The sequence below is a fragment of the Macadamia integrifolia genome, chromosome 9, assembly GCF_013358625.1.
Source record: "Macadamia integrifolia cultivar HAES 741 chromosome 9, SCU_Mint_v3, whole genome shotgun sequence".
In the NCBI taxonomy this organism is placed as follows: Eukaryota; Viridiplantae; Streptophyta; class Magnoliopsida; order Proteales; family Proteaceae; genus Macadamia; species Macadamia integrifolia.
In genome coordinates, this window is record NC_056565.1 from 34,281,482 (window position 1) to 34,293,667 (window position 12,186).

The following is a 12,186-nucleotide window of genomic DNA, read 5'->3' on the forward strand; positions in this document are numbered from 1 at the left end:
AGTCATTATATTTCTTCTTCACATGTTATTGGTAAATAATTATAGTAGTTTTTTAATTTCTTATTTATCACTAACATTGAAAAAAAATTAGCCTCTAAATCTGTTAGGTTAATGCAAATACCGTGGATGCAAATACCCAGTTGCTTAATTGACCAATGCAAATAGATTTGAACAGTAATTGTGACAACCTAAGAATACGATAAATACCAGACCTGCATGGGAGATCGGTGAGGTGTCCCCACCAAGAATACGGCAAGTACCAGGGGGTTTGGGAGATCGGTGAGGGTCTGTAAACTTTAGTTCCACATCGCCTAAGGAGAGATTACTGGGCTAGTTAAAAAACCTCTAGCCTCCTTAACATGGCACAACGAGTTTTAAAGCCTTGAGGCCCATGGGCCAAAGAGGACAATATTATGCTAGGTTAATGGAGCCGGGGTGTTACAAATGGTATCAAAGCCGACCTCGACAGCATATGGGGCCACAGTGGGGAAGTTGTGCCAAAAAGGGGGGAAGTGTGACAACCCAAGAATACGAAAAGTACCAGACTCGCTTAGGAGATCGGTGAAGTGTCCCCACCATGAATACGACAAGTACCAAGCAGTTTGGGAGATAGGTGAGGGTCTGCAAAGTTTAGTCTCACATAGCCTAGGGAGAGATTACTGGGCTAGTTAATAACCTTTAGTCTCTTTAACATGGCACAACATGTTTTAAAGCCTTGAGACCTATGGACCAAAGGGAACAATATTGTGCCAGGTTAATGGGGCCGGGGCATTACAGTAGTGCTTTGTTTTTTCCCTCCTTTTTTTTCTTTTAATTATATTGATATGCCATATCTTAGTATCATAACAAGTCGTTGATTCTTTTGTAGATCCTCCCAATATTGAATGGTACCACTCGAGTCCATCTGCATAGACCATTTACTAAGGTAATGCTTATAATGTTGTTTTCTTGTTCTGTTATCTCATTAGTGGCTGACTCTAAAGATGTCCCATTTATATTGTTCTGGTCTGCTTAAAAGATTGCAGAAACAACAAATTCTTGTTGCAGTTCGAGTGGTGGTGGTGGTAATTTGTAGTCAATGGCCTCCTTTCCCCTCCTTCTCTCTTTTTAGATTCCTCTTTTCTCTTTACATTTTCTCTACAAGTTGAGAACCGGATTAATGGTTTTTCAACATCTTGCTTTCTGTTAGATGTGTTTGATAGGGTGTCATCACATTTTTCTCAAATTCACTCGTATGTTTAAAATTTAATTGATAATCTACATCAATATGTTAAAAACATAAACCAAATTGGTATAGATTGATGAGTATGAACCGATGTACCTAAAAACATGAGTATGAACTGTCTTGAGAAGGCATCAGAGGATGTGCTGAGAAAAGCCGAGGAAGCTTTCGTATGTGTTCTCGACCATGAAGTTGGGTTTTGGGACATGAGTTGTGGTGAATTATGATGGGTAGCTAGCTGTCTATATTAATTGTCTTTTGGATGTTCTCTGAGACATCAAAACTATGATTTATGGATAACAATCTTATTGTTCTAGGAGATCAATGGTTAATAGGAATATGTTAGATAGAAAATTAGTTTGTTTATGGAGTTCTTTTAATTTTTTTTTCCCAAATGAAAGTTTTTGTATGGAGTTGTATTAAACTGAAAACAGTGAAAGGAAGAAAGAAATTTAGTGTTTGTAGTCAGTAACAGATTTTCTGGGGTAAGAACTTGGATGCTTGCGATCAACCAGCTGTGCTGACTTGACCCTAATTGGTGTGTCCGTTGGGACTTGGGAGTGGTGCTTTGAGTTTATAAGGATAAATTTTCCCGTGTACCCAACCAAGTTGGGCAATTGGTTGGATCAGAAACTGGAATTTCTACTACAACCACAACCAAACGTCCAGACCTGTGATCTTTGGGATTGGGGGAGTTTTTTTCTTCTTCTTTTTTTTGGGGGGGGGGGTGGTGCAGAAGATATGAAAAGGAGGATGAGGAGGTTGCTTTAGGTTAGTTCAAACTGGCTTTGTAAATTGTTTTAAAGTATTCCAAACATTACTTCAACAAGGATATATTCAAACCCATAGCCTAGAAAATCCAGAAATGCAGTGGGTCGCTCAAATAGGAGGGATTGATTTCTAGAGTTCAGAAGACTTTGAGTCCCTTAGGTTGAATTCCTTTGAATGCCTTAGGTGGTCCAAGCACTCCAAACCTGCTGAAATTGGAAACTGTTATATCTATCTATTATGTACTATTTAATGATATGAGTACTATACATTGATTTCCGTTGACATTTTACTTTAATATATTTACTGTTTAGTTTTCTTTTTACTTAATTTTAGCCAAGTAATTAGCAGTTTACAGAACATGAACATGAAACAGCAACAAAACTTGGGAGGGAGAGGAGGTGGTCGCATGTACATGAGGACTGCACCAGAGAGGATATCGGAGAAGGTGACGGAGAGCATAAAGGGTGCAGAGGAGGCGTGTGCAGGTGACCCAACAAGCGGGGAGTGTGCAGCGGCGTGAGATGAGGTGGAAGAGGTGAGTGCAGTAGCCAGCCTTGCTAGACAAAAGGAGGAGACCGACCCACTGGAGGCCTACCGCAAGGACAACTCTGCTACTGATGAATGCCGCACCTATGAGGATTGAGGCCCTCCAGGCCTTATCTCTTCTTCTTCCTGTTATTAATTCATAATCTACTCTATTGCCAGATGGTTTTGGAACATCTGGATTTCTATTATATACATCTGGTGTTGTAAACTCCCATTTCTTATCTCTTTAATTTAACTACCTGCTGAAGTATATGTTGAGTGCAGGAAGTTGGATAACATTTGGAGCTTATCTCTTTAATTTAACATTTGTTGAGCACTCGGCAAAAAAAAGTTGTTGAGGCAGAAACAGAGCCAGCTTCAAAGACTGTGGTTCTTTGCTTGAATGAAGGAAGATGGAGCTTCCTTTCCCTGTTCGCTTGCTCATCTGGATGTCAAAAAATTGAAAATTAAGTGTGAAATCATGATCAATTGTTTTCATAATATTTTCTGGGTTTAATTTTGATTCAGGGCCTGGTTGTTCTTCTGGGTTTAACAACTTTCTGATAAATGATTACTTGTTTCTTTATTTGTTCTGTCAGTGAACACGAGATTTTTTATTTTTTAATTCCACTTTCAGAGTGATTGTTGTCTTCTTTTCTTAAATGGAATTGGTTCTTTGCAGATAGTCTGGTGGTCTATTGGTTTGGAATGCAGACTTGTGTCTTCTTCTTCTTTTTCTTTTTTTTTCCTTTTTTAAGGACAGTGAGAGGTAAAGGCATCAATTCTTATGTTTTCTTACAGTTGTAGTGGAGTGAGAATCTCAGATTTTTATATGTTAGCCTTTTGGAGGATTTTCCTCATACAAAGATTGCATGCCATGAATCTATGATCCATCATATAGTCTCTTGAAATCTAACATTTTTAGATTGTAGGTGAATCTTTAGCTCAAAAATGGAAGAGCACCTGGGACTTTTCCCAGGGTATTATGGTTCGAATCCATCAAGATTCTTGGAATTCTACAGGTTGGTTGTGTGGTGTGTTGCATAATGATTTTATTGAAATACTTCAGATTTTGGTGTTGCTGGTTTGTGGTTTCAGTGGTGTTAAATCTGGGTCGTGGTCTTTGAGCATGCCTTACTTTTCCTTTTGAGGAAGATATTCTAAGTGGTTTTCTTAATACAAATTATTAAAAATTTGAATTGCTATCTCCATATCTTGAGGTTGTGGGATCTGAGAAGCCTTTGTTCTTATCTGTGACATAAACAACTCGATTTTGATATCAACTTGAATTTTAAAAAATAAATAAATAAATAAAAATTGAAGGAAGAAATAATGCTGCTTAATTTGTTTTCTGTGCTATTCAGTTGATAGGGAAAAAACTCATACAAAACCAATAACTGATAACAAGTGTAGGGGGAATTTTAACCATCAACATGGTTAGTAGTAAACACCAGGTAGTGGGTAATCTTTTTAACCAAAAAAAAAGTGATCATAGTTATGTAGGCGTATTCTATTATGCATCTTGCCTTTTGAGAGTTCAACCTCCTCGCTCACAAGCACTGCCTATTAGTATTAAAAAAAAATCGGATCGGGCTAGTTGACTAATTTTGCAGCACATACACCTGAGCAGTTGATTAGGGAATCAGGAAAAATACAAAATTTTAGATTTAACTTGTAATTTCTGTTCACTTCCAAAAAGCTTTTAAAGACAGTCTTAAGTATAATGAAGGCAAAATTTGCTTCCATCTCTTTGCACTCACATAGAAGAACAAGATTTACATTTATATGAGTCTATTCATCTATCAACAAAAGAATTACATAACTTGGCTGTAGAATGTATGGAGCTGGGAAGGTGAGGGTAAAATCGGCCCAATTGTGTCTATATACAATTGAAACCACAAACTTCAGAACTTTTCACTCTCCAGCATTAGGTATATTCCGTAACAAATCATCTCATTCTGAATCACAGCCAAGAAGGGAAAAAAAGCTCTGGCAGATTCACAATTAAACCAATTTCCTCAGTCGGACAGGTGAGTGAGAATTGGGAAGATTGCTATGGCTTAGACTGGTATCTACTGTTGAATAAGGAAAAGAACCCATGCTAAAAAGAAAGGCTTAGGTGTTGTCTTTTCCCTGGCCTTGGTGACAGCCTTTGCATAAAGGTCTTCATACGTTGAGGCTGATAAGTCCCAACTGAAATCTGTTTTCATGTTCTTCTGAACAAGCTGCTGCCAACTCTCACTGCCATTCATGTAGTTGTCAAATGCACGTTCCAAGGAGCTATTTACTGCCTATAAGAGTTCAGAACAAGTGCACATCAGAATTCTGGGTGGACATAGAATTTGAAAGTGTGAATCATCATCCAAATAGAGTCATCTCAAGACAACACAGGAATATTGATAAAAATAGGAATGTGGCAGACATTTTAAGATCTAAAGGAACTCATTTCTATTTATGATACCATGAAAACCCAAAACCAAATAATGTTATTCCATACAGGAGCCTTTTAAGATCTGAAGGAACTCATTTCTGAGTTTTTTTTTTTTGTAGCAATGCTTCTGCACTCATGTGTTACAAGTGAGATAGATACTAAGGGGCCCACTTGAAAATTATTAAGAATTTGTATTGGTATCTCCATATCTTGAGGTTGTGGGATCTGAGAAGCCTTTGTTCTTATTTGTGACATTAACAAATCGATTTTGATATCAACTTGAATTTAAAAAAAAAAAAAGGAAGAAATAATGCTGCTTAATTTTGTTCTATTATCTATGAATGGGGTCTGATTTGGAGTACTTTACAATGACCAAGAACTAAAATACATCTGGAGTCATTTACTTTACAAAACTAAGATCTCTACAGAAAATTGAAGACCTTAAGTCAATATTATCTTGCATAAATGTCACATAGTAAACACTTTTTCATGAGATGGGTTTTGAAAGACCACACAAGACTGCCTGTCTGCCTGATTAATTATTAGGTTAGGATAAGAGAAAGAATTGGCCAAATTGAATAGAAGCTCACAAATATTGACCAGATGGTTCAACTTCTAAAAGATCCATGAACATCACAAAATTAAACAGAATAAAATACAATCCAAACAGATGATCCATCCATACATGAACCTTAAATTAATGTCCATTCACATAAACTAAATTAACAATTTTATACACCAATTCATTCAATATTTGAATTCATCTCCTCAGACTGATCTTTACCCACAATGATATGATCATCCAACCATAAACTTTCACCATTCTTGGATAGATTCTGGTTCTAAAACCCATTCTGAAGCAAGGAAATAGAGAAGAAAGAGGTTTCAAAATGCATTTTAGACATAGAATCTATCTGAGAATGCTTTCCAAACTCAAGCTTCAACTGATAACAAAACCAATTGTGCACCTTTTAACTATCAAATGAAAATTAACATTTAAAACCCATCAATCCATCATACCCAATTCGATTCAAAGATAAAACCAACATAACATGAAAAGCTCTAGACACAGAAATCTAGAAGCAAAACCATGGATGATTCCAAACAGTAGGAAACATGTTGCGATATCTGGGAAGTGTTCGTGAAGAGATCATCCTCCATTTGGAATGCTTTTGAAGCTCCTCCATAAAGCCAAGAAGAGCTTTAGCCTTATTCAAAATTGATTAGAAATAACTTTATCCAAAAGAGAAATAATAAAAAAGAGCAAAGGCTGACTCTAGAGATAGAGATAAGCTGAATTCTTAACATTAGCCCTGTTCTAACTAAAGATAAGGACGCTAAACATAGCACATAATGGATGGAACATCACATGGAAACAAGCTAAAGTTTATACTCCACAAGACAGTAAAGCTAAATCAATAATCATTGAACTTAGACAGAATACACCAACATACAGGTAGATACGAACAGCTACATAGCTATTGCAATGTTGGGGGGGGGGGATAAAAGAAAAAGAAGAAGATAAATGCAACAGAAAGATGATATCCTAGTCTTTTTCTATTTTCACTGTTCGCAGTCCCTTGGTATCTTCATTCGTTGGTTCTTCTTCATCAAGGATAATTATTGGGATATCCTTATCGTCAAGTATGACGATAGGATTTCGTGGAGAGTCGCCGATTCTCCCCAAAGGACGGAAAGCTTGGGGGAGACAAGTAGCAGCCCTTGAAGCAAATGGTATCCCTTCACGAATCATTTTGTATTTTTAGCCACCATTGCAGTGTTTCTTAGTTTGGCCATCCGTTCTCTCTTAATATCTTGGAGTTTGGCCATCCTTCTCTGCCTTCAACAACAGATTCAATTAGTTAAATCAGAAAAATTAAAGAAGAGGAAGAAAGAATAAAGGAGAAATTTACCTCACTAGTGAGTCCTTCGTATCTTTCCCTAATATTTTGAAATACTACTTGGTAGAGTTCCTTCCTTCTCTTGAATTTCCTCAATCTGCAAATGGGTAACAACGGAAGCTTTCAATCCAGTACTAATGTGAAAATAGTCATTCATAATGAAGAAGAAAAATGGTAGTGGAGGGAGGCACGGCCCTCTTTCTCCCTCTTTCTCCCGCATGAACGTAGGTAGTGGACAATATAGGTAATTGAGAGCAGTTACAGGTGATACACCACATTTCTTCTTCCTTTTTTTTTTAACAAATACGGCGCACCCTGGAGCAAGTACTATTTCAAACCTTCAAACCTTGGCCACCCCTCTACACCACGATTTTTTTTTTTTTTTTTTTCATTTGTGGTAAACCTAAACATCACATTTAAGGGTGCCAATCGGCTCCGTTTCGGTTTTTTGGTTCGGTTCAAGGGAGTGATGATATGAACCGAAATCGAACCGAGAACCGAGTTGGTTATGAAATTAGATACTCAATCCAAATTAAATTGGTTTCGATATTCAGTTTTGGTTTCCAATTGACACCCTTTATCACGTTTGCACATAAATAAATAAATAAATAAATAAGTTCATAGAGATGGGAATCTATTGTTTAAAGGGTAAATGGTCCAACATATCATTAGAAAAAAAAAAAAAAAACCCAATCCATCGAATCCCCGCCAAAATCATGTTTAAAAAAAAAATTCTTAGGCTAAATAGGTGGTAAACGGTTGGAAGTTGGGTCCAAAAAATTAATATCCGTCCGGTCCCTACCAATATAGATCCTATTCATATTGATAATGGTTGACACCGTTCACGAGTCTTAAAACCTTGATTGCAATTTACCTTGCATATGTAAATCACTTTAGAGCCGGATATTCGAATTGGGTACAAACTCCAAAGAGTGTTTGATTATTTTGATTCTCGATTTGGTTCTGAAAATAAATACTCAAATTGAACTTATTTAGTTCCTTAAAGGTTTAGTTTTGATTTTTGTATTCAATAAGTAAATAATAGGGGAAAAGAACCTTTTCCTGCTAGCACAAGAAACGCCCAATGATAAGGCAAGCGAAGAAACGATGTTGACATTTGTAGGATAAACAATTGAATAATCAAGTTTATTAGACAATTCTCATATGGCCGATGTATCGTTAAAGGGAACTATCCAAAGGCCTAACTAGAGTGAACATTACAACGCCATTTCTATTATCCTGGAAAAATTATACATCGTTGGCTCTTATATATTTTATTGAAGAATGATATTTTTCTTGCCACATGTCACATGCTTGACTTGTCGAATATAACTAATAAAAAATGCCCAATCAAATCTCAGCTACTACAACACCTCATTTATTATTCCAGAACATTTAAAAAAATAATAAGCATAACATTACATGAACTATGTTTGAACTATCTTTGAAAAATAGAAAATACCATATCCATGTGAATCATAATGATGGAACTAGGTTAGAGCAACCTTAGAAAATGTTCCTCTTGGCTGCATTGTTATTGGCTCCATTACTATATTGTTAATATGTTAGTTTCAATTCTCAAAAATATATAAGTAGATTGGTCTGGTCCACATACGGTTTATTAGGGGTGTCATTGGGTCTATTAATTCAGCCAAGCTTGAGCACAACCCTGTCAAACTCAACCCAACCCAACTCGATCTTTATTGATCCTGATTGGGCCGGGTTGGCCCTAATTGACCATGGCAACCCCTTTATATTGTCATTTGGATGTGTGTGTGAGTTAGAGAGAGAGAGAGAGAGACCATTAATCCACTTATTCTCTAATTTTGAAAAATGTAAAGATACACGTGAGTGGTGTGATTATAAAAGGTGTAGATTGTGAATGGAGACATTTTAAAAACTATACATGTCGTATGTTAATGTGATCAATAATATATATATATATATATATATTTTTTGTATAGTAATATAATATTGCATTGTATACATAGGGCCAGGTTGGGTTAGGGTTGGCTCAGCCCAATGCCCAACCCAAGCCCTATGGTCTGAAACACTTAGCCCAGGTTTTGTGAAGCCCATACTGATAAGGATTTGGTTTGCTCCGATTGTTCGTATCGATTGAACCGGATCAGGCCATAAATTGACACCCCTAATGTGGGTCAAGCATTAAAGACAACTTCTATAAGATTACTCAAATAAAACCTTCGTTAATAAACTAATTTTATGTCATTTCTCATTTATTTAAGTTCCATTATCATTTTTCATTTCTATAATTAATTCCAAGTGAGTCCCCAAATCGATTTCTTATCACTTAGGGTGTCAATGGGACAGTCTTATCCAATTTCAATGTGGTATTAGGCCAAACAGAAACAAATTTACTCACCAAAATTTATTTTCCATTCTGATTATTTCGGTCTTTTACCAGAATTTCATAGTGGTCGTTTCTTGATTTGTTACATATGGGCTAGTGTAATGATTCTTAGATCTACGGACCTTATCAATTTCAGGAATCAAATGGTTAACTTTTCACCAATAATAAATGACCTGATTCTATCATTTATTAATATATACATTATCACATAAAAGTGGGCAATAGGACTTGTTCCAATTGTCTAGAGAATACTTCTTTTTATAGTAATAAGGTGTTCCTCTCATGTTCTTTTCTAAGGAATCTTGAGCACCATTGTGATGATGTACTAAGTTCAGGTGGAAGCCACATGTTGTCCCATATTCTAATAATAGTAGTTCTATTCAACTAGCTATGGTTTTTTGTTCTGACGACAGTTGTAAGGCAAGGCTGATTGTAAATCACCTTGCCCTTATCTAGGTTCAGCTAGAGTCATATGCACTGACATGCCGACAAAAGGAATTGTCCAAAGTACACACCGATTAATTTTTTAGTAAAAAGAATTGCACCCATCTTTTTTTAATTTTTCTGGCCACTTATCACATAAATCTATTTGTACACAAGGGGGACTGATCAGAGTGCCCGATTCGAGTGGATCTTGTTGTTTTATGGTTGTCCTTGTTGGCAACCCGGTCTCATAGCGGTGATGATGTGGCCAATTTGGATGACATGATCAAAAGTGATGACTTGACAGAAATTAGTGTCACCGATGAGATAACATAGCCACACGGTATGCACGGAGTGGTTTAATACATCCATGGTGGGTGGTGCTGGTTTTAGGGTCAAAATTGACAAATTTGGCCTAATTACACCCGGGGGCATTTTCGACAATGAAAATGACATTTTTGGAATACCGTTTCTCATGAAAAAGATAGATTGTAATTCATCTGGTCCAACGCTTCTTATTTCGTCGCGTTCCAATATGGTATGAAGAAGTTACGACATTTGCGATCAAAATATAGGTTTATGTCAGTCAGAGATAGTTTCAGCATTTCAGATGAATTTTTTGGAAAAATTTTTCTCCATGTAACAATACGACAAAATCCAATAATTCCAATGCTTAGGATTTCATCACGTTTCGATTCCGTATAAGGAAGATGCAACATCAGAAAGGTCTAAGGGCATTTTGATCTTTTTATATGATTGAGTCAGATGATCAGGTCTCAACATATTTGACCATATTTTCAGTTCCACAATGTTACATACATGACAACTGTCATTTGCACTAGTGCCATTAGAATTCATAAATTTATATGTAAGAAAAATCAATAAGTCTTGATGGATTCGAACCACCATCCCTTGAGGAATCCCCAAGTGCTCTACCTATTTGAGCTAAAAACTCAAATGCAATTCATATATACTATATCACTCCCATGTATAAATTTGTGGTAAAAGCATCCAACTCTTCTTATGACACATTTTTGAACCTTATGACAATTCTTCTTACAAAACAGGAAAATCACATTGATGAGGTTGTAGAGATGACTTCAAAATTGTTGAGTGTTCATCTTGACAAGGTTCCACCGAGCCCTTCAACTTTGAAACTCCCACATTTGATTAGTTTGACCCCAAATTCTACTATGAAAGGGGGAAATATCCAAAAGAGGCAAGCTTAGGTTTCTCAAGCCAGCCAGGTGGAATTTTGTCTGAAGAATTGTCATGTTCTTGGTTTGTGAAGAGATAAAAATCCTCTGTTTTTCTTGAATCTTGCAGTTCTTTGTGATGCCCCTGCAGAAGACAACACGTGTCCTATTTATTCTGAACGGTCAGGATTGGGCTAGTGGTCAAACTCATGCAAAGCCGGTTTGGAGTTGGATGAATCGATCCACTCATTTGAACCAAACCGGACCGGGCTCTGTTTGAATCAAAACAAATAGAAACAAAGAGGCAAGTTGGTCTCTCGCTTCTCACGAAGGTGAAAACCCTAGCGGGGTTTCATCCAAGCTCAAACCGGCCAAGGTCGCTCTCACGGAGGTTCTCTGCTCACGAAGGAAAAACCCTAGTTTTCTCTCTCTCGCGAAGGTGAAGCAACAGAGATGCCGTTGATTCGATCTCTCTCTCTCCCTGCTCACGAAGAAAGTCGTTGATACTCTCTGTTTTTTTCTGTGTTTGAGTACTCCTCGCTCGCTGAAGCTCTGTCTGTTCGGTCGCGAAGCTCTATCTGTGCAGCTCATTTTTCCCACACCAATCGGCTAACGGTAAACCCCTTCGTTTGCAAATAACATATATTTATATATATATATATATATTATTTTTTTTCTAATCTGTTATGTTCTATTAGTATGCAGAAGAGGAACCTAATTTTTTTTCTCGAATCTGTTCTGTTCTATTTGGTTTGCAGTAGAACAACCTAATTTTGTTTTTCTATAATATGTTCTGTTCTCTTTGGTTTGTAGGTAAGGAGGCTGTAGCTCAAAATGGTAGAGCACATGGGTTAATGCCCAGATTATGATGATTCGAATCCCCCAAGACTTTGAACTAAGATACAGATTTTGTTTTTTTTTGATGATTGTGTGTTTGTGTTACTTACGCTGGAATTGGTTGAATGTTTTTTTTTTTTTTTTCAATACAGCATGGTTGTGATGTCTTCCCACTTAAGTGTTTGGTTCTGTTGGCATTAATTTGACTGCCTGCTGCTGGGTAAAATTGCCTGTGAAGAGTGTTGCTGGGTAGGATCTTTGTTTTGTGTTGTATGGTGCATTCAACTGCACGTAATTGCTCGGATGAGTCTCAATAGTAACCTTTGATGTTGCTTTTCTTGCCTCCTGTTGAGATGTGCAGTCCCCCGCTGTTGTGGACTCTAATCACTTTAAATCTTGTATACCAGATTGGTTTAGAGTGTAGAGTCCTATGGTGTGTTACTATATCAGACTAAATTCCAGACAGCTGTGGCTTACTGAAGTGGAGCTTTAGTATCTGGAAGTCCTGT

General features: G+C 36.9%; 2 long non-coding RNA genes across 10 annotated transcripts in view; both read left to right on the plus strand.

The window, feature by feature from the left end:
• The first annotated feature begins 866 nt into the window (after window positions 1-866).
• Window positions 867-2,789, plus strand: LOC122088104. Its single transcript, XR_006142978.1, has 2 exons — window positions 867-925; window positions 2,349-2,789. It is a non-coding gene; the product is annotated as an uncharacterized LOC122088104 (long non-coding RNA).
• An 8,359-nt stretch (window positions 2,790-11,148) lies between these two features.
• The window catches only part of LOC122089227, a 21,193-nt gene continuing 20,155 nt past the window's right edge, over window positions 11,149-12,186 (plus strand). For all 9 annotated transcript variants that reach the window (XR_006143273.1, XR_006143274.1, XR_006143275.1 and 6 more), the window contains exon 1: window positions 11,149-11,455. This is a non-coding gene — a long non-coding RNA (uncharacterized LOC122089227). The remainder of the gene's footprint in view (window positions 11,456-12,186) is intronic.